Genomic DNA, 18393 nt, shown 5'->3' with positions numbered 1-18393 from the left:
GTCTGAACGAGATGCGTAGGCCTAGCTGTTCGGAGTAAACTCCTCCTCCTACTCTGTTCTGTAGTTTTGACCTGTCCGTATAGAAGCATATAGCATTCTGGGGTCCAGGTGTTCGTGATTTGCAATAGTCCCTCTCTGGGATGATTATGTTGAACGGTGTTTGTATGTACTCCGTTGGAGTGCAGTAGTCTGTCCTGAAGGGGACTATTTGAATGATTTTTAGGATACATAAGTGACCCGCTTCTTGTGTGTTCCACTGTTTGGTATCTCTAAGCCTGATTGCCGCTACTTTAGCCTGTTTTATGCCAGCTGGGCTTGGGAGGTTCAGTATGGCATTTAGGGCTTCGTTTGGGGTGGTGCGTAAAGACCGCTGATGCAGAGTGCCGCAGCTCTTTGCATTTTTGCTAGCATTTTTATGCTGGATTTATTTTTCAGAGCCGGCCACCATACCACGACGCCGTAGAGTAGTATTGTTCTGACGATGTTCGTATATATCCAGTTTTTAGCCCTATTGCTTTCTTGCACGTGATGAGTGCTATTGAAGCTTTTTGTATCTGCCTGTGAGATTCAAGTTTCAGTTTAGTTTCCTGTCAAGTATTACGCTCAGGTACCTTGCGCTGCTACTGAAGGAAAGTCTTTGATTGTTGAGGATAGGTGGGACTAAGTCTGGTATATTACACTTCCTAGTGAAGAGAACCAGCTCGGTCTTTGAGGGGTTAATTCCGAATCCGTTATTTTTGGTCCAGCTGGACAAAACACTGAGTTTTTCATGAGATCGCATAGCGTTTGGGGGTATTTGCCTGTGAAGATGATAGCAACGTTATACGCATAGGCTATTATCCTGCAGCAGGGATTCCCCACTCGTGCTGGTCCAGGAGCCATCTGCTCTTTTAAGGTAGCCTAGGGTTGTGGCCGATTTGGATAGGATTTTTCTAAGTCTGGCTGCTTCAGTTGTGTTTTCAATATCTGAGCAGAAGGAATGCCACGAGGATCGCTTTGCTTTCCTGATGGCTTTTTTGTACTTTGCAAGGGCTCTCTTGTAGGCGGTCCACAGGGCCTCCTCATTTCCTGCCTTGGCCCTGTTAAATAGGGTTCTGCAGTCCATTCGGAGGGGGACAGTTGTGCTGACCACCAGGGAGGTTTTCTTTTTCTTTTGGGCTTGCTATTGGGGCAGGCCTTTTTTGGTGCATAGTTGCAGGTTTCTGTGAAAATTGAAACTAGTTCTTTTAGACTAGAAATTGTTTGGGGGTATGGAGGGGGATCCGTTAAGATTTGTTCCCTTAAAATATTTTTGTATTTTTGCCAGTCAGTTTTCCTTGGGTTTGTGAAAACTGCTGGTTTGTAGGGGTTGATTGTGAAGGTCGTTTCTAAATAACTGTGGTCCGAGAAAGAGTGCTTATCTAGCACCCTCCAGTGAGTTACTGTCTCTAATAGTGGTTTAGAGACGAGAGTTAGCTCTATTACCTCTTTTCGGTTCTTAATGATAAAGGTGGGGTGATTACCTTTATTACATATGAAAGGATTTGAACTAAAGATAAAGTTAAAAAGAGACTCACCGCGGTTTTTTGTGTCTGTACTTTCCCATTGTGTATGGTGGGCGTTAGCATCACAGCCTATTAGTAGGCCTATGTTTTGCTTTTCGCTGTCTTCTACCAGTCTCCTCACCAGCTCATCCGGCGATTCTTGCCTTTCGTACGCCATGTACGATGACAGCACTCGGAACGGAGATGGCTGACTCTCCACGGTGGCTGCCGCGTTAACTGCATCGCTGTAATTATGGAGCAGAAAAATGCTAAGGTGCTTTTTGGCTAAAATGCAGGCCCTTTTTTTTACCATCGCTGGGAGCTGTTAGAAGCTTATATTCCTTAGTCCCAAATCCCGAAACCTTTCCTCCCACTATCCAAGGTTCCTGGATCAGGACTATGTCGACTCCATCTTCAGTCAGTTGGAGTTGAAGAGCAGCGGAAGCTGCCTTACTGTGGTGGAGGTTTATTTGCAGAAGCCTCATGGACATCTGCTGTGGGCCTCTCCACCACGGTTGTATCGGCTCCCTCCTCGTCTGATGTGTCTGGGTCCGTCATTGGACCCATGTTCGTAAGGCTGCGAAGGATTGAAGCATCGGTCGAATAGCCGTCCTTGGTTTACGATGCCTCGAACTCGGAGGCAATCTTCTCGATCCTTCTTAACGGAGTCTGATTTGTAGACCTTTATGGTCACTGAGCTAAGCCCGAAGTCTAGCTCCCTGTGAGCGGCCTCAATGGGCGCTAGGGACTCCTTGTTTAGGATGAGGATGCCTGGTTTGTTGGCCCCTCCATCTCGTCGACTTTCACCACTCGCCAGTCTGAAGTAAGAAGGTTCGGGTTGCATCGCTGCAGCATGGTGAGGCTCTGGTCCGGCGCCTTGATGGATGCCGGGATCCAGATCCTTGCACGGGGTCGCCAAGGTTCGTCGGACCAGCTCAGCGCAACGAATCCGGCGCCCTCATACACCTCCCCCAGCTCCTTTACTGCGGCTTTGTACAGCTCCGCAGAGCGTTCATAGTCACAGGGCGATCACCTTGACGCCTCCTTGGAACCATCCAACGTCTTTGCAGACAGGAGGGGGTTCAGGTTCTTTGGCTAGAATTTCAAAGCATTTTGTGGCTAGGGCTGCTTCCACCCACTTCCCCTTGTTTCGTTGAATCCTGCCACTCGGGTCGTTTTTATAGACCACGCCCAGAAGAATGCGGTTTTACGCGATCTCCGCAAAGGATCGCCCAGGCTGGCTCACTCGCCAACTTTTCTGCCTTGAAGTTTGTACGGACAGACTCAGTCGTCACTGCCGTTTGAGTATGTTTTTCGGGAGATCCTGACTCCTTTTCTTTATTTTTATCGACTCTATGTGATTCCCACGAGTTGCGGAGAAAAGGAGGGTCCACCAGGGCGGAGATCCGCGACGCCCGGGAAAGGCTTCTTAGAACAGGGGGTCGCCAGGTACCCTGAGCACTTCGTTTGAGACTGCCAGCATCCTCTGGCAGGGACATAACCTTGCCAGGGGAATTGTTTCCAGCCGCCCTCGCGTGGAGAGTATAGTCGCACTTCCGGGTGTATGGACAATTACGGCGCGTTCTTCTAGCAAGCTTGAGACTACACGTTATTCCCCTTGTCCAACACCCGACTGACGGCCTACTCTCCGAGTAACGGATATAAAAATGCACCAGTTCACTTATTCTTTGTTTATTTGTTTGACCGGCTTTTATGTTATGTTTGGTAGTAGGCAAGTGAGTTTTCATTGTTTTGCACGATACACTGTTGTCGGATGGCTTGGACTCCTTGCCGCCCATCTTGAGACTTCTTTTCTATCCTTTTGGTCGGTAGGATTGAAGTTTTTCTTCAAGAGTATTCCTTATTTGGGTCTTTAACCCTTTCAGTCTAAGTCCTGGTATCCTGGGTGTTGGTGTAGGATTGAGTCCTCGCTCCTCTCGCGAGGATGGAATCTCGTGTATTGAGTCCCGACTACTGACTCTCGAGTATTGATTCTGCTCCAAATCGGCTTGAGAATGGTCTTGTAGACGAGCAGTTTGAGTTTCTCTCGCTGTTTGGATTTTTTTCCAATGAGCCAGTGCAGTTGTTTGAGGCGTATATTGGCCTGGATACGCTTTTTGTTGATGCGAGGGCCCCACGTGAGCCTTCGGTCCAGGGTCCATGTTGTGTGGGAGGATTTCTCCGCGCTCACCATAATGTTCCAACATTTCAGCCATGGATCCAGAGCATCCAGTTGACTCTGGATGATGGCTGATCCTTCTTGTGGGTTTGTTGCGGTGGCAAGGAACGTGGTGTCGTCTGAATAGGTAGCTATTGTGGGGTTACGTGAGGGTGAACAGGGTGTAGAGAATGGGTCTAAGGACGCTTCCTTGAGGTACTACGGCCCGTATAGTCCTTGGCGTGCTGGGTGAGGAACCGCATGGCACTTGGAACTCTCTTCCTTCCGTCTATCCCAATCCACCGAATGCAGCGTCTTGCGTATTCTCATTTTCTTATGCTACACAATGTATGTGTGAGTGAGCTAGATATTCTTAATGTTTAATGCTAGCTTATAAGTAAGAGCGAGGCATTGTTATTCTTACTTTTACCTCAAACTATGCTAATACATGGTACAGTGGGCCTTATATGTATCCATCCAACCACATATAGCCATAATGACACAACGAGGGCTGCTATATTTTATTAAAATTAATACTAATAATAACAATGGTAAATAGAAAAGTATAAAGTGAAAAAGATAAGTTTAATTATACTAGGTATATGTATATGTAAGCATTAAATAAAAATTCGTATATTATTTTACTACGTGTATCCCTATAAATTTATATACTTTTCCCGGTGTGCAGTTCCGCAAGGTTGGCATCGTCGCATAATACATCGATTTGATGATAGCGATGAGATTAGCACGTACTCCTTTCCTTGCAAGTGATCGCCATATTGCTGCCCTTTCAACTGAGTCGATCGCCTTCTTGAAGTCGATGAACAGAATATAAAAGCGGGGCTCTCTATTCCACAGCTTTCTCGGTCTACGCAACTCCTGTGTGGTCTGAAGCCTGCCTTTTTGTCTCGGATTGTTGGCTCGGTTTTTTCCTGGAGGCGTTCGTTCAGCAGTGTAGCTAGAATTTTATAGCTAGTGTTGAGCAGTGTTATCCCTCTCCAGTTGTTGCAGTCGCTGAGGTCGCCTTTCTGGGGGAGCTTCGCGATGATTCCGCTTTTCCATGAGTCAGGCACAGTCTCGCCTTCCCATATGAGTGCGAAATGTAGATCAAGCTTATCAGTGTCAACTTTAAGCAGTTCGGCTTGAACTTGAAGCAGTTCGGCTGGTATGTTGTCCTCGCCGGCTACCCTGTTGCGCTAAAGCTTCTTTATTGCATTCACAATCTTTCTTACATTCCGGGGTGCAGAGGGCATCCTGGCATTCCCACTTGGTGTCGCAATCCTTTTATAGTCCGTTGCCACGTTTGGTGATGTGGTGTGTCTAATTCCCATGAAGTGTTGGCGCCACCTCCGGATCTGTGCATCATCATTCGATAAGAGGTTGCCTTCTAGGTATCTGAGGGGCTGGTCTGTGGTGGGTTTCGGCAAGCCGTGCAATCTGCTGGTATAACGAGCGCATGTTGTTCTGTGTTGGCTGTTATCAGTGTTACTTGAGCAGTTGCAGTTCAACTTTATTTCAAGTTCTCCAATGACCAACTCATGATCACTGTCTATAGATGCTCCCCTTTTGTTCCGTACGTCCAGTAGTAAGTGTCTCCATTTCCTGCTAATGCAAATGTGGTCGAACCACTAAGAGATGTCCAGGAGTATTTGTGGACATCTTTGTGTGGGAATAGCTGCAATATCTGTGGTCCGGTGTTGTTGGGGCCTACTTTCGCATTAATGACACCCATGAGGATGTATATGTCACCTTGCCGCGTCTTGCTGAGGGTTGCTGTGAGGGCAGTGTAGAAGTCGTCCTTGGTGTCGTTTTGGCGTCTTCCGTCGGGGCATAGCATTGTATGGTGTTTTTATGTCTAGCTCTATATCTGAATCTGGCTGTCATGAGTCTATCAGAGGGTTCCCAGAAGTGCAGTGTGTTTTTTATGCGCTTGGACATATAAATCCCCACCCCGTATCTGCTGCCGTCATTGTTGCCACTGTGTAGGACTAGATTGCTATTTGATGTTGTTGTTTCCCCACTGCCAAACCACCTCATCTCACTGATTCCAGCTATTGCAATATGGATTCTCTCCATCTCCGCCTCGAACTGTGCTAATCTAGATGGTTCTCTCAGAGTTCTAACATTCCATTGTCCAATTCGTGCCCGTTTTGATATGCCTATGGTCGTCATCGAATTTGGGGGGCCGTTTGTGTTTAATTCTCTCGTTTCTGTTTCGGTAATCGGTTTAAAATTTTCGACCGATCTCGTCCGTAGTCCAAGCAAACCTTGGGGAACAGTAAACTGCGCAAAAATTGGCCCGTGTTCCGTCTCAATAGCTGCTGATCGTAGGCAAAAGGAGTCAGGGGGAAGTGAGACAGGCTGGAACCGCTGCAGTGCCTTTGGCGTTACCTTCGCTAGGATCGTTGGCCGTATAGGCCACGTACCCAAATAGTTTGGGTGCCTCGGCATCTTTGCAGTGAGTCTCGCTGAGCAGCAAGACATCTATGTTGTGTCGCCGCACAAAGCATTCCACTTTGCGCAGCTTCGTGGATACGCTATTGGCGTTCCATACTGGGATGCGCAGCGGCATCATTTTGGCGCTAGCTGCGCTCGGAGCGCACTGAGCAAATTGAAGAGCGGACCCTGCTGCTGTGCCTGCTGTTGCTGCTGCTTGAGCATCATCACCATTAGATCAATCTGCTTCTCGCGACTCTTGTCGCGGAACTGTTTTTCTTATTTTTGCTGTTGTGGTGCTTGCTGATGCAGTGAAATTCATACAGCTCATCCTCGAGCCATCAGACTATGCCTCGGAATGTGCTAGCGTCAGCTTCGTAAAGCTTCTTAGCACCGCCTACAGATGCTCTAGCCTCGACTTTGTTAACATCCGAGATTTCCGATGCCTTGCATTAGTAGGTTGACGTTGTAGACCCCTTCCAATACTATAGGCGGTGGCTTGGGCTGCGTCTTCATGGACGCAAGATTTGCGCGTAATTGCTTGAAAGCGCTGCGGGGCATCGTCACCTGGAGCAGAACTTTGGTCGCAAGTGGCGGTTCAATAATGCGCAAGGAATCAGTTGCCAAAGACGCAGTGGTCGCGGCAATATTAGCTGCATATTCCATCACATTTGTAGATGGCTCATTTAAAGCTTTCCTTAGTGCCTCGTCTAGAGGGGCTTTGTTTTACATAATAGCGTCGTCGACAGCTTTTTAACGATTTGGCCGGCTTTTATTTCACACTTTTATGTGAGTATTAGACCGGAAAAACATTAAGCTTTCAATTTTTTGTTTAAGCTTAAAACATATGTCTATTTAAGCCGGTATATTGCCCACTGGTCAGCGATCCACACGTTAATACAACAAATGAAACTTACAAGCACTTGCACGTTTGATTCACTAATAGTGACTCGGGGTGTCACTACTCACAATGTGTGCCACGAATTGTGGGCATGTCTTTGATATAAGATATTACCGCGATGATCTAGTGCGTGCTGCTCTTTGAAAGCTCAGCTGAGCAAGGGCATACAATGTGGATAGCGGCTTGAAAAGATTCATGAATGAAAAAGTTTTAAAACTGCGACGTTAGTCTGGGAATGGCAGTTTTTGGCGGTTAGTGGGCGTGACAACATAGAACAACAAACTTGCGCTGCATCTATGTCTTTGAATTCAGTCTTTGAAAAGCAGACGGACATGGCCAGATCGGCTCCCCTTATGATCTTGATCAATCGCCTACACTTTGAATTTCTTAATTTTTGTGCCTGCCTGCTGCCAGGGTACCGCCTTTTATACCCTCGTTGGACGCCTTCAAACCATTCTGGTCAGGAGAGGCGGAAATTATTTTACTCCCTTCTGTCGACCACTTTTCTGCTCCACACAGTTACCAATTTTCGCTCGCCAACCATAATGTTGCTGAAAATAGGTTTCGAATTTATCGCTACATAGCCCGAATGGTGACTTAACCCCTGAATCTACGTCCAAGAGAACCTGCCAATACGTTTTTTTCAAGACTATGCTTGTTATTAATTCCGATTTAGAAAAACGACTCAAAGTGCCACTAATTTGAGGAAGTGGATAAGGATCCATATGTGGGAGTGGGTTTATTTTTCTGCTGACCAAAAATAAACTATATTTTCGTAGCTGCTGCACTATGACTAAAGGTGATAACCACGAACTATCAGAATCCTCAATTACTCCAAACCGAATCATTCAGTCTATTTTCGCAAATATCAGTTTATGTATTGCAGGTAACACCGGGTAATGCCTCTGTTTAACTGGTTTAGCTTGTCCAACATCAATTAAATAGGATATTAAGTTGGTTTTGCCTAACCCTGAGCAAATTACGGGAATAAAATAACCACATTGAATACCAGATCACGCCAAAGGGCTCGACCCCTAAGTACAGATCCTGGTTTGATGTGGCACCTTTGAATACGATGAGCGATGAGACCCTTTCTTCTGTTGCCTCTTCGTCGCTTAAATCATCAGACTCTGATGTGCCCCAATCGATAGAGTTAGGATGATTTTCTGCGTAGTCACTTAAGGATTTTCTTTCGATTGCGGTGGAGTCTAGGCTGAAAATTGGGGAAGGGCTAGAAAAGTTTGCACCTGTTGAGCACGAGTTACCGCCTCAGCATTTACCCTCGGCGGTCCCCCGCCGAAACCCTCTCGACAACCGGAGGTTTAGTCGACACCTTAATATCGGCCACCGAAACGCTGATCCACCCAAGCTACAGAACCGCATCCGCTCCCATTTCCATTTACTGTCGCATCAGCAAATTCCAATTGTATCAAACATAGCTGTAAAGAAGTATGAAGTAAAGAAATAAATTCATTCTGAAGTTAAACCTAAAAGAACCAAGACGTATTCTAATTTGAACTCCACGAACTCTTAAACGGACCTACATCATAACTGGCGCAGTCGGTAGACCCTTGGACTAAGGACGAATTCGACAGAAGGAAGGATTCGTGACGACAAGGATGGAGAAAATCGTTATAGTTACATTAGCATTGTAAGAAGAACAAAACAGTGAGTAGAGTGTTTGTGAGTGAAATGGAGGTGTAAAATAAATAATAAATCGCAATGAAGAAAGTAATGCAATGGAAAGAAATATGGAAAATATAAAAATAATAAATAAACACGAAATAAAAGGAAAGAATATAAGAAATAAATCGGCAATAAAATGCACGAGAAGAAGTTCGGTTCGATCGGTCGAATGTTCGGTGGCGGATGTTGGCAGGCGGTTCGTGTCGAACGGCTCGAGCGGACGAACGACCGTCGCACAAAAAACAGTGGTTGGCAGGCGGTTCGTGTCGAACGGCTCGAGCGGACGAACGACCGTCGCACAAAAAACAGTGGTTGGCAGGCGGTTCGTGTCGAACGGCTCGAGCGGACGAACGACCGTCGCATAAGAAACAGTGGTTGTCGGCGGTTCGATACAACGAGAAGTTCGTTGGGCGAACGGCCGTCGGTCGACGCCAGGTCGGACGGTTCGGACGGTTGGAGCTCGAGGTTCAGTGCAACAAAGTTCGATAGTATGAGAGAACGGTCGTAGGTAACGGTTCGATGGAAACGAGCGTTGCATACAGGCACAGGGCGTAGTGAAAGGCACCGTGGGGCCTGAAGTGTGGAAATTTAATAAATTGGAGCTCGTTCTCATGTATTGGGCAGGACGCTGTGCAAACAGGGTGGCTGCTTAGCGTGAGGACGAGACCAAAAGGAGAAAATTAAGAACAGGATAGCCATTCACATGTATTGGGCGGCGCACTGTAACGCACAGGGCGGCCGCTTAGCATGGGAGTGGATATTGAGAAAAATTACAAATTTAAATAGAGGAAAATAAAACGGAATAATAAATCTGAAATAATATCGGAAAAATTTTTAAATAAAATTACTGCATATGGAAAAGTAAAAGAAATAATAAAGGATTTAGTAATCCGGCCATGCACATGTATTAGGCGGCGCACTGTAACGCACAGAGCGGCTGCCTAGCGTAGGTATGGCTGGAGGGTTTTACAATGACTGTCCGCATTTGGTACCGAGGCTGTATCGCACAGCCGACGAACTAGCTTCAGCATGTAAGGGGAAATAAGCAAACGGGGATGCCTTAGCAGTGACTGTCCGCAATTGGTTGTGAAGCTGTATGGTACAGCTGAACAGCTAGCTTCAGCACGCAGGGTATTTTAAAGAATAAGATAAAAGAAAAAAAAAAGGAAAAAAAAAAAAAAAAAAAAAAAAAAAAAAACATTGCATTGCGACATTATTTTGGAAACCCCATTTTGTTAAATAATATTAAATATTGAAAGGTTATTCATGAAAATTAATTACAGAAACTCCATTTCACCCGCGGACACTTAAGGATTCACTTTATAAGACACACATATTCCATACACACGGAGATCGGCAAATACACATCTTAACATTTTATTAAGTAATAGTAGTACTAATTATTTGTAAGACATAAGACTAGACTAAGCAAAACATAACACACAGACACACTCTGAAAGAGTAGGCAAGTAGGAAGTTAATCAAGGTAGCAGAAAATGGCAACTACAGGTGTATTGGAAGCGATCAAGGTGATCGAGTTGGTAGAGATTATTCCCAAGTATAATGGGGAAGGAGGTAAGCTAGACGGATTTATAGCTGCGGTAGAACAGATATTAGGTTTGATTAAAGTGGAGGAAAGGTCGAATGTAGGATTTATAGCACTCAGAGCAGTTAGGAGCAAGATAATAGGAGCAGCAGATAGGGTCTTAGATCTAGATGAAGCAGAGTTAAATTGGGACCAGATTAAGAAGATATTAGTGTCCCATTTTAAAGACAAGAGGATTTACAGATTGGAATTCATCGATAGAATTTCACTTACAATAGACATGTTGGGATTGAACTTAAACGACGTTGCCGAGAGCCTCTTGTTGGCAAAGATAGGGGTAATCTCCAGGTTTTTATTCGATAGACAGGAAACGGACAAGTGTGTTCACGAGTTAGAAAACCAGGGGATACAATTGGTGTCGGAAGAGCACATGTTCGAGTTTTTAGAATTGAGAGCCATAATGAACAACACAGACATAATATTCTCTATCAGGTTGCCGATATTCAAAAACGAAACATTTTCATTGCGTAGACTTATCCCACTTCCCATGAATAACACAGAATTTGTCATAACACCAAATTATGTGGCGATCCATGGAGATGAAATACTTTATTACAAACAAAAATGTCAGTTTATAAGAAACATATACATGTGTAAGAATGATAAAATTGTAAATCAGGTTAATGAGAAATGTATTAGAAGACTGGTTAGTGGAAAGGAGGCGGAATGCGAAACGAAGGATGCAGGATTCACCACAGCAATATTCGAACCGGAGGCCGGATATATCGCTATATTCAACGGGGAAAACGTCAAGCTACAGACGAGTTGCGGACTGGAGAGGACGCTGAACGGATCGGCGTTAATTAAATTCACCCATTGCAAGGCGATGGTGAACAACGTGCAGTACGAAGCGGTGGAGAGGCTTGGCGCAGCAGAGTTGAAGTTGGACATACCTCGAATAATGACAATTAAGAGAAACAGAACAACCCAAGAATTGGGGATACATGAGTTAAGGATGGAGGATCTTGAAACAAAAATACAGATCAACAAAATACAATGGGGAACCACGATCCATAAAACAACGACCTACACGATGCTTGGCGTACTATTAATAATAGTAGTGGTCGTGGCCTATTTCCCGAAGAAGACGACCATTTTTACACCAGAGATTACGCCACATGCCACCTTCACTCCCACCATCGCTTCACCCGTTCCAGTAACTATATCCCCGCTATGGTCGGTAGTTCAGTCTGGGGGGGGAGGAGTTACCGCCTCAGCATTTACCCTCGGCGGTCCCCCGCCGAAACCCTCTCGACAACCGGAGGTTTAGTCGACACCTTAATATCGGCCACCGAAACGCTGATCCACCCAAGCTACAGAACCGCATCCGCTCCCATTTCCATTTACTGTCGCATCAGCAAATTCCAATTGTATCAAACATAGCTGTAAAGAAGTATGAAGTAAAGAAATAAATTCATTCTGAAGTTAAACCTAAAAGAACCAAGACGTATTCTAATTTGAACTCCACGAACTCTTAAACGGACCTACATCATAACTCACGCAATGTCATTGGTTTTTGTTGCTGCCCTTAGCGGTTTTTGCCAAGCCGCAGCCATAGCAAAAGTATAGAATGTCACACCTTGATTCCCTATAACGTTATTAACAACAATCAAAATAATCAAAACAAATAATTTACATATTGAACACACATATAAAACGTGAGCAGTGGTGGAATTGTGGCTACCTGCCCACCCAACCTTTGGTCGTTCATTTCCGAATTTATGTGGGATTTCTGTTTCTCTTAAATATATATTGACGATGCCACGCGCGGTCTCCGTCAACACCGGGATGCCGCCAAGGGCTTGTCTGTCGCTACATTTTTTCTATTTTTGTTTATTTACGCGCGAGTGTTACGGACACCGTCCAACCGACCGAGGTGCGCCCAAGCACCCCTAGCCTTATGAAAATTTGAGTTTATGGTGTAGAAGAACACCAAGATCATTAGCCCGTGTTATTCTGTCCAAAGCGCATACACTTAAAGTGTTAGTCGTGTGCCTTGGGTTGACACGACAAAAGGTCATAACATTACACTTGAAGCGATTTATGTATAGTACGTCACGACACCATATTTGAAAGCCATCTAGATCGGTTTGTAAGTCCAAATGGTAAGAAATGTCCTTATACTGGAGGCATAGTTTATCATTGCATGTGTACAGAATGTTTTATTACTAAGAGAAGATCGTAATTAAACAAGGTAAAAACGAGCGGACGAGCTTCCTTGTTAGACACTGTATGTGACTAGGAATATACAAGAAAGAATTTTATAATAGGACCCGTTGCGTCCTGCCATTCAGGTAACCAAAAATTCAATGTAGAAGATCAACTGGAAAACTTAATAAATCAAGTTTCCTTACTAGAAGAGAATGATTAAAAAAGTCAAATGCTTTACTAAAGTCAGTGTAGATGACATCTGCTTGATGATTGTTTTTGAAGCCCTGTAATACCATGTAAGTTTAGTTCCAGAAGGTTACTGGTTGTTGATCTGCGTTTCATAAAACCATGCTGACATGGTAATATAATTAACATACAAAGGTAGTGCAAATGAAAAGTGAAAACGTTTTCAAATACGAGCTTAAATCGTAGCTTAGGGATAGCTAACAATTTAGAAACTCCTCTGTAATTGCGTGCATCCAATTTCTTAACTTTTTTAATTCCAGCGCTATTACAAAATGACAGCAACGTTACGGGATTCGTCAAAAAGGACCTCCTCTGACGTGAGGGTAGACCTAACCGTAATTATGACTCGACCTCCCCGTCTGGATTGTATATTGTGTAAATACCTGGCAAACTTCAGAGTCAAGTATATCTGGCTTTAACAAAGTCTTTGTGAACACAGTGATATGAAAAGGCTAGCTAGCTACGCCAACCTCTTGCAGATAGTAAGACGAAGAATAAAAAGAAGTAGAAGGGGTGGGTGGTGCAATGGTTTCGCGTGAGGAAATTTTAATTCCCACGGTCCACGGTTTTAAGCCGTCCAAAACTGCTACGCCCACAATTTTGAAATATGTTTTAATATTTTTACATTTTATTATTAGACTTGTGAATTTCTATTGCTTTGCCAATAAAAGTTTTGCTACACCGGCTTTAACGCCCACAAACCGCCAAAAGCTGTTATTGTTGCAATTTCTCCTTCGCACGTCCACCAGCTGAGTAACGGGTATCAGATAGTCGGTAAACTCGACAATAGCATTATTTCTTGTTCTTATTACCGATTTTTCTGATGCAGTTGCCTAATAATCTCTTTACACCTTCTGCACAGAAAATTTAAGAGAGCCTAATCGTGCCCAAACCCCTAAACAGCGAATTTACTTTGTGCTAGCCACTGCTTTTGCAAACTGGTCAGCTGTGTTCTGTATAAACCAACAACATGAAATACCACAGTCTGACGAGATGTTCACTTCCACTCACTTGATTAATTAGGATTTAATTAATTAATTTAGGATGTATTATTCTGTCCAACGTGAGATTTGATAGTTTGGCTTTAGCCTACCCTTTTTATACTAATATATTTATGTAGGGAGGGATCCCTAAATTTTTTACGGAATCGGTGGATTTTTTTAATTTGCCAGAAACATTAAAAGCATTGTAAGACGCGTGTAAGGGTACAGCTGGTTTAAAAAATTAAACTACTCATATTGCCCTGGATTAGTTCTTCAAATGCCTGAGTACTGCAGACCAACTAAAAATACACATCATCCAAAAACAGTGGAGCACAATTAGCATCCCTTTAGAGGATAGATTTTCCGTTTGGAAATACACCGTATCTTTTAAATAGCCTGATACGAAAGTATGAAGGCGCCTAATACAGTGGAAAATTTCCCTGATGATGATTGTATCTTTATTCTGCTCATTTAGCAGACTCAACGGATGTATGACGAAAATGACCCCGCATTAAAGGACATTATATTTGTTGTTATTAGTTGCCAAAATAACAAACATTTGGTCATAGACTATTGTAAGCTTAACGAAAGAATTATTTTGGAAAAATTCCCGAGGGAAAATACTTCACTTATTGGGTAAGGCCATGTACTTTATCACACTTAAGTCCGGGTACAGCCAAATTGTCCGTAAACGGAGGGTAATACATATTGAGAAGGCTCCCCTTTGGTTTGAGAAATGTTGCCGGCATCGTCAAAAAAACCGCTGATATTGACAATCTCAGAGAAAAAATTTGTAAGTATTGCCATGTTTACGTCGACGATGCTCGCTTCTAAAGATCATAAAATCCAATTTCTCGGGCTTGTAGTCACCGACGATGACATTGCCACCGACCTAAAAAAGGTCAGGGTTATAGATGAGTTTCCCAAACCAAAATCCTTATTTGAGGTTAAATCCTTTCTAGGCCTCGCAAGTTATTACAGACAGCATGCGAAGTATGATTCAACAGCGGATGTGTGTGATTCACCAATAGCCAACATAAAGGTTATGAAAGACATTCAATCGGTCCGACCATTTGTTTGGCGCAACTACAAGACAATTATATGCGGTTTGTGCGGCTCCCGGAAGAGCTGTATGCCTTCCATGAGGAACAAGATTGTTCCCTAAGCCTTACTGACATTAAACGATTTCAATATCAAACGATCATTAATCAAACATAGTCCTGCGACCAATGAAAACTATCGTGAAGTTTGGAAGCGCCTACAGCGACGCGACGTTATATGACGCTTCCTGCTGCTACCAACCCTAACCCTATTGAAGTTTTTCGTGGGTTACGGGCACAAGACTGTGACAACGAGATTCCTGGTTAGTTTTTATGATCTTAACAAAATTGGATTCCGATACTCGCGAGGCCTGGGCCTTCGAGAAAAGGGGTGTGACCATCGACACTTCAGAGGCTTTTCAACTCGTACGCACAACCCAAACTCGAAGATCAGATGTCAGGCACCTTGCTGATGCGCCGCTGGAGTGGAATGAGCTTAAAAGTATCATCCACTGTTAAAGTGCCAACAATTCATCGCAATGGATCTTTCAAGCTCACAGCCTGGATCATGGCTCGATGTAGCCAAGCGACCCGTCACAACCCGTCTCCACAACAACAAACTCAACATATGAAAAGCGTTTCTTTCATTGAAAATAGCTATACTTATCACATCATAGAAGCTAGTAGCAGGTTCGCAACCACTTTTGCCAACCATCCTTGCAGACGTCCGCGACGCCAATATTACTGGATGTAATTATGCCGATATAAAAAATATGTTCCGAGGGATCCGAGTCTCCAAACCGCACACATTTAGCGACCCTGTGATCCACTTTCGCGTGTTAACGGTTACCTACGGTTTGTCGCGGTACCCATTTCTTGCGGTTAGAGTTTTAAAAGAAAGGACCGACGACCACATCCAATATTATCCTGCAGCCGCCCACGCGTCTACGCACGATACCTATTGAAGAACTTCTCATATTAAAAGCACAGCTAAATGGACTATTAGAAAGAGCGAAATAAAAATTAGGGAAAAAGGTGTTCCAAATGATCTCGCCCTCTAAAATCCTTGCCAGAAGACGACCGATGTTACGAGCCTGTACACCTCCAGTAAAACTAAGCCAAACATTCCTCAGCCAAAATCCTAAGAATTAAATTTATCCCAGACGCAGGCTTGCTCCTACGAAACGAGAATTATTATTAATCCTTTTTCCGCTTGGCCTAGCAGCACCGACAACAGTATTTCTTAAGCTCATAGTTGCAGAAAGTTGAACAACAGTACTAACATGGGATGACCCACTTCCTGATAACCCCATCTCCTGTCGCTTACACACTTTCAATTACCTCGATACATTGCAGCTCACTTCCAAAAAAACCAACAGAATGGGTTTGCGAACGCCTCCTGGCACGCCTACGGCACTCTTGTCTACACATGTGTCGCAATAGGTGGCAGTTTTCAAATTACTCTCGTTGCTGCAAAATATCCGCAATCAAGTCCGTATCAATTCCGCGCTTAGATTTGAACGCTGCGCTGCCCCGATTGCTAAAGATATTAACAATTCATTAACCATTCCTATTTTCAACACCTGCTGTTAAAATTTTTTTGCACTGGCTTTCAGTTGCCCCACGAAACTGAAACACCGAAGGACGGGCAACACACCCAACAACTCCAAGATTAAAGTATGGAGTTACTTATCCACAATATCTCAACTGGGACGCGTAGCATACGGGTATTTGGGTACTGTTATCAATTTATTATTAACAATTCAACATCCGTAAGTTTCCATTTCCCAAAAATCGACAAGAAAAAAAAAGGCTCGGCAATAAGCTCACTCCCTTGTGTAAAGAAACAGCTGACCTGGCGACCACGGTCCTTATTGTATGGAAGGTGGTCCACAGGGACAACTTAAAGTAACTCGTTCGGTTTTTTAATTTTATTTTATTATTAATACCTCGAAATAGCGAGTTTTCAGATTAATGGGTGCGTTTGCATGTTTACGTTACATTTAATTGGTGATAAAACAAGCGACTTTCCATAGATGAAAAATTGTATTTCTTTTCTTCCGGTTTTTGGTGTCAGAGCACACCACTGACTATTCAAAAACCAAGTATGTATATCCATATCATAGATGAGAAGATACTGGAGTGGGAGGAGCTGGCTTATACGTGCGCATAATAGAAGAATGATTTATGCTGTTTGTTAGTGTTCCCTCAGTCTCATGTGAGGAAATGGTTAGCACCTTCGGAACAAGCTTAATTTGTTAGGTGTCGACCACGGAATCTACGGCCCTAATGCTAAAGGTGGTAGCGGTGACTTAGGAGTCCAGCGGTCTAGAAAGAATTTGGTTTACTGAGTGTCATTTGAAACCATATGCAAAACGAAATAAACACTATATTACTAAATCGTACATACCAATTAACAACAACTGTAAATCCAATTTTGTTTGCTGTAACACTGCATATTCTTGCATAATGCTCTTTATTATCAAATTCCCCAAAAAGTTTTTATTCACTCACAGAGGAGTTATGCGGATAATGTGGTATAAAACCAATAATGTGGAGAAATCTATGCAATCAAAGACTACACCAAAACGCCAGGGGTCACCTTTTCTTACTTTTAACGTAAAGCTCATGTGTCAGGGAACAACACGCAGGTGTGCTAGCACATTGTGAAACTTAGCCAAGTAGCCTGCACCCGCTCACCTTCGTGAACTCATCATCAACGACCGGCCAATTAGGGTCAGAACAGACAACGGTACGGAAGTCTACTAACGCAGCACTAATAGTATTCCCTTGGGCGATCGTTTTATGATAAACGAGACCCTCGTGAGTTCCAAACACGAGTTCCAGGAGTAGGACAGCAGAAATATTTTAAGCCTCCCCTACCTTCATTATCTCAGGGAACGTAACCTGGAGTTCATAAAGGGGTTTGAGGAAGAGGTTAACAACACTAACGATAACATCGCATCGTCGGTCGAAGGCGGCCTCAACCTGTGAAACATTGGTCACAACAGCATAACACCAAAGCGTGGCCAAGGGTGGCTAAATATAAATATAAAAAATATAGTCATAAACAGCTTAAAAGACTTTTTTATTTTGAGTAAAAACATTTGTATTCAAGCCGTTTTTCAGTGCCTGCTATAGCCTAACGAGTCAAAAAAGCGTGTTAAAGCGGATCCAAAAACGACAAAATCTTCGTTAAAAAAAACAGCTCCACTACTATTTAAAATCTATGTAATTGCTAAAATACCAAACTGTTGGGTCATGCAGCCGCCAAAACTGTGCACTAGACTAATTTTATACTCTTAATATTGTACGCCGAAATAGTCATTAATAGCAGTTGCGATGACCATAGTGCATCGCACTCTCTCTCTCTCTCTTTGTTATCTACTCTCTCTTTGTTATCTACCTACATTAAGCTCGGGCGCTGCATTTCGGCTGTCTGTCCCGCCAATTGTCACTTATTCGTTTTTCGGCAAAGACTTAACTTGTGATTTCGATATAGCTCTTGGTCGGCCTTAGCTGCCAGTATAATAAACGAAATAAACAGTATCGGAAAATATTCGGCTATTTGTTAATCGCAACAGCTATTGAAAAAGCTCAATAGCTAAACACAAACAAAAACAAGTCGTACATATGTAGACTTCTCCCATCAATAAAAGTCAC

General features: G+C 43.6%; 1 pseudogene; it reads right to left on the bottom strand.

Annotated features, from left to right (window-relative positions):
• Positions 1-372: 372 nt before the first annotated feature.
• On the bottom strand, positions 373-2761 carry LOC122319508 (annotated as a pseudogene).
• Positions 2762-18393: the final 15632 nt, after the last annotated feature.

This window comes from Drosophila yakuba, chromosome 2L, assembly GCF_016746365.2.
Source record: "Drosophila yakuba strain Tai18E2 chromosome 2L, Prin_Dyak_Tai18E2_2.1, whole genome shotgun sequence".
In the NCBI taxonomy this organism is placed as follows: Eukaryota; Metazoa; Arthropoda; class Insecta; order Diptera; family Drosophilidae; genus Drosophila; species Drosophila yakuba.
The sequence above is the reverse complement of the archived record's forward strand: the minus strand, read 5'-3'. Positions and strand labels throughout refer to the sequence as shown.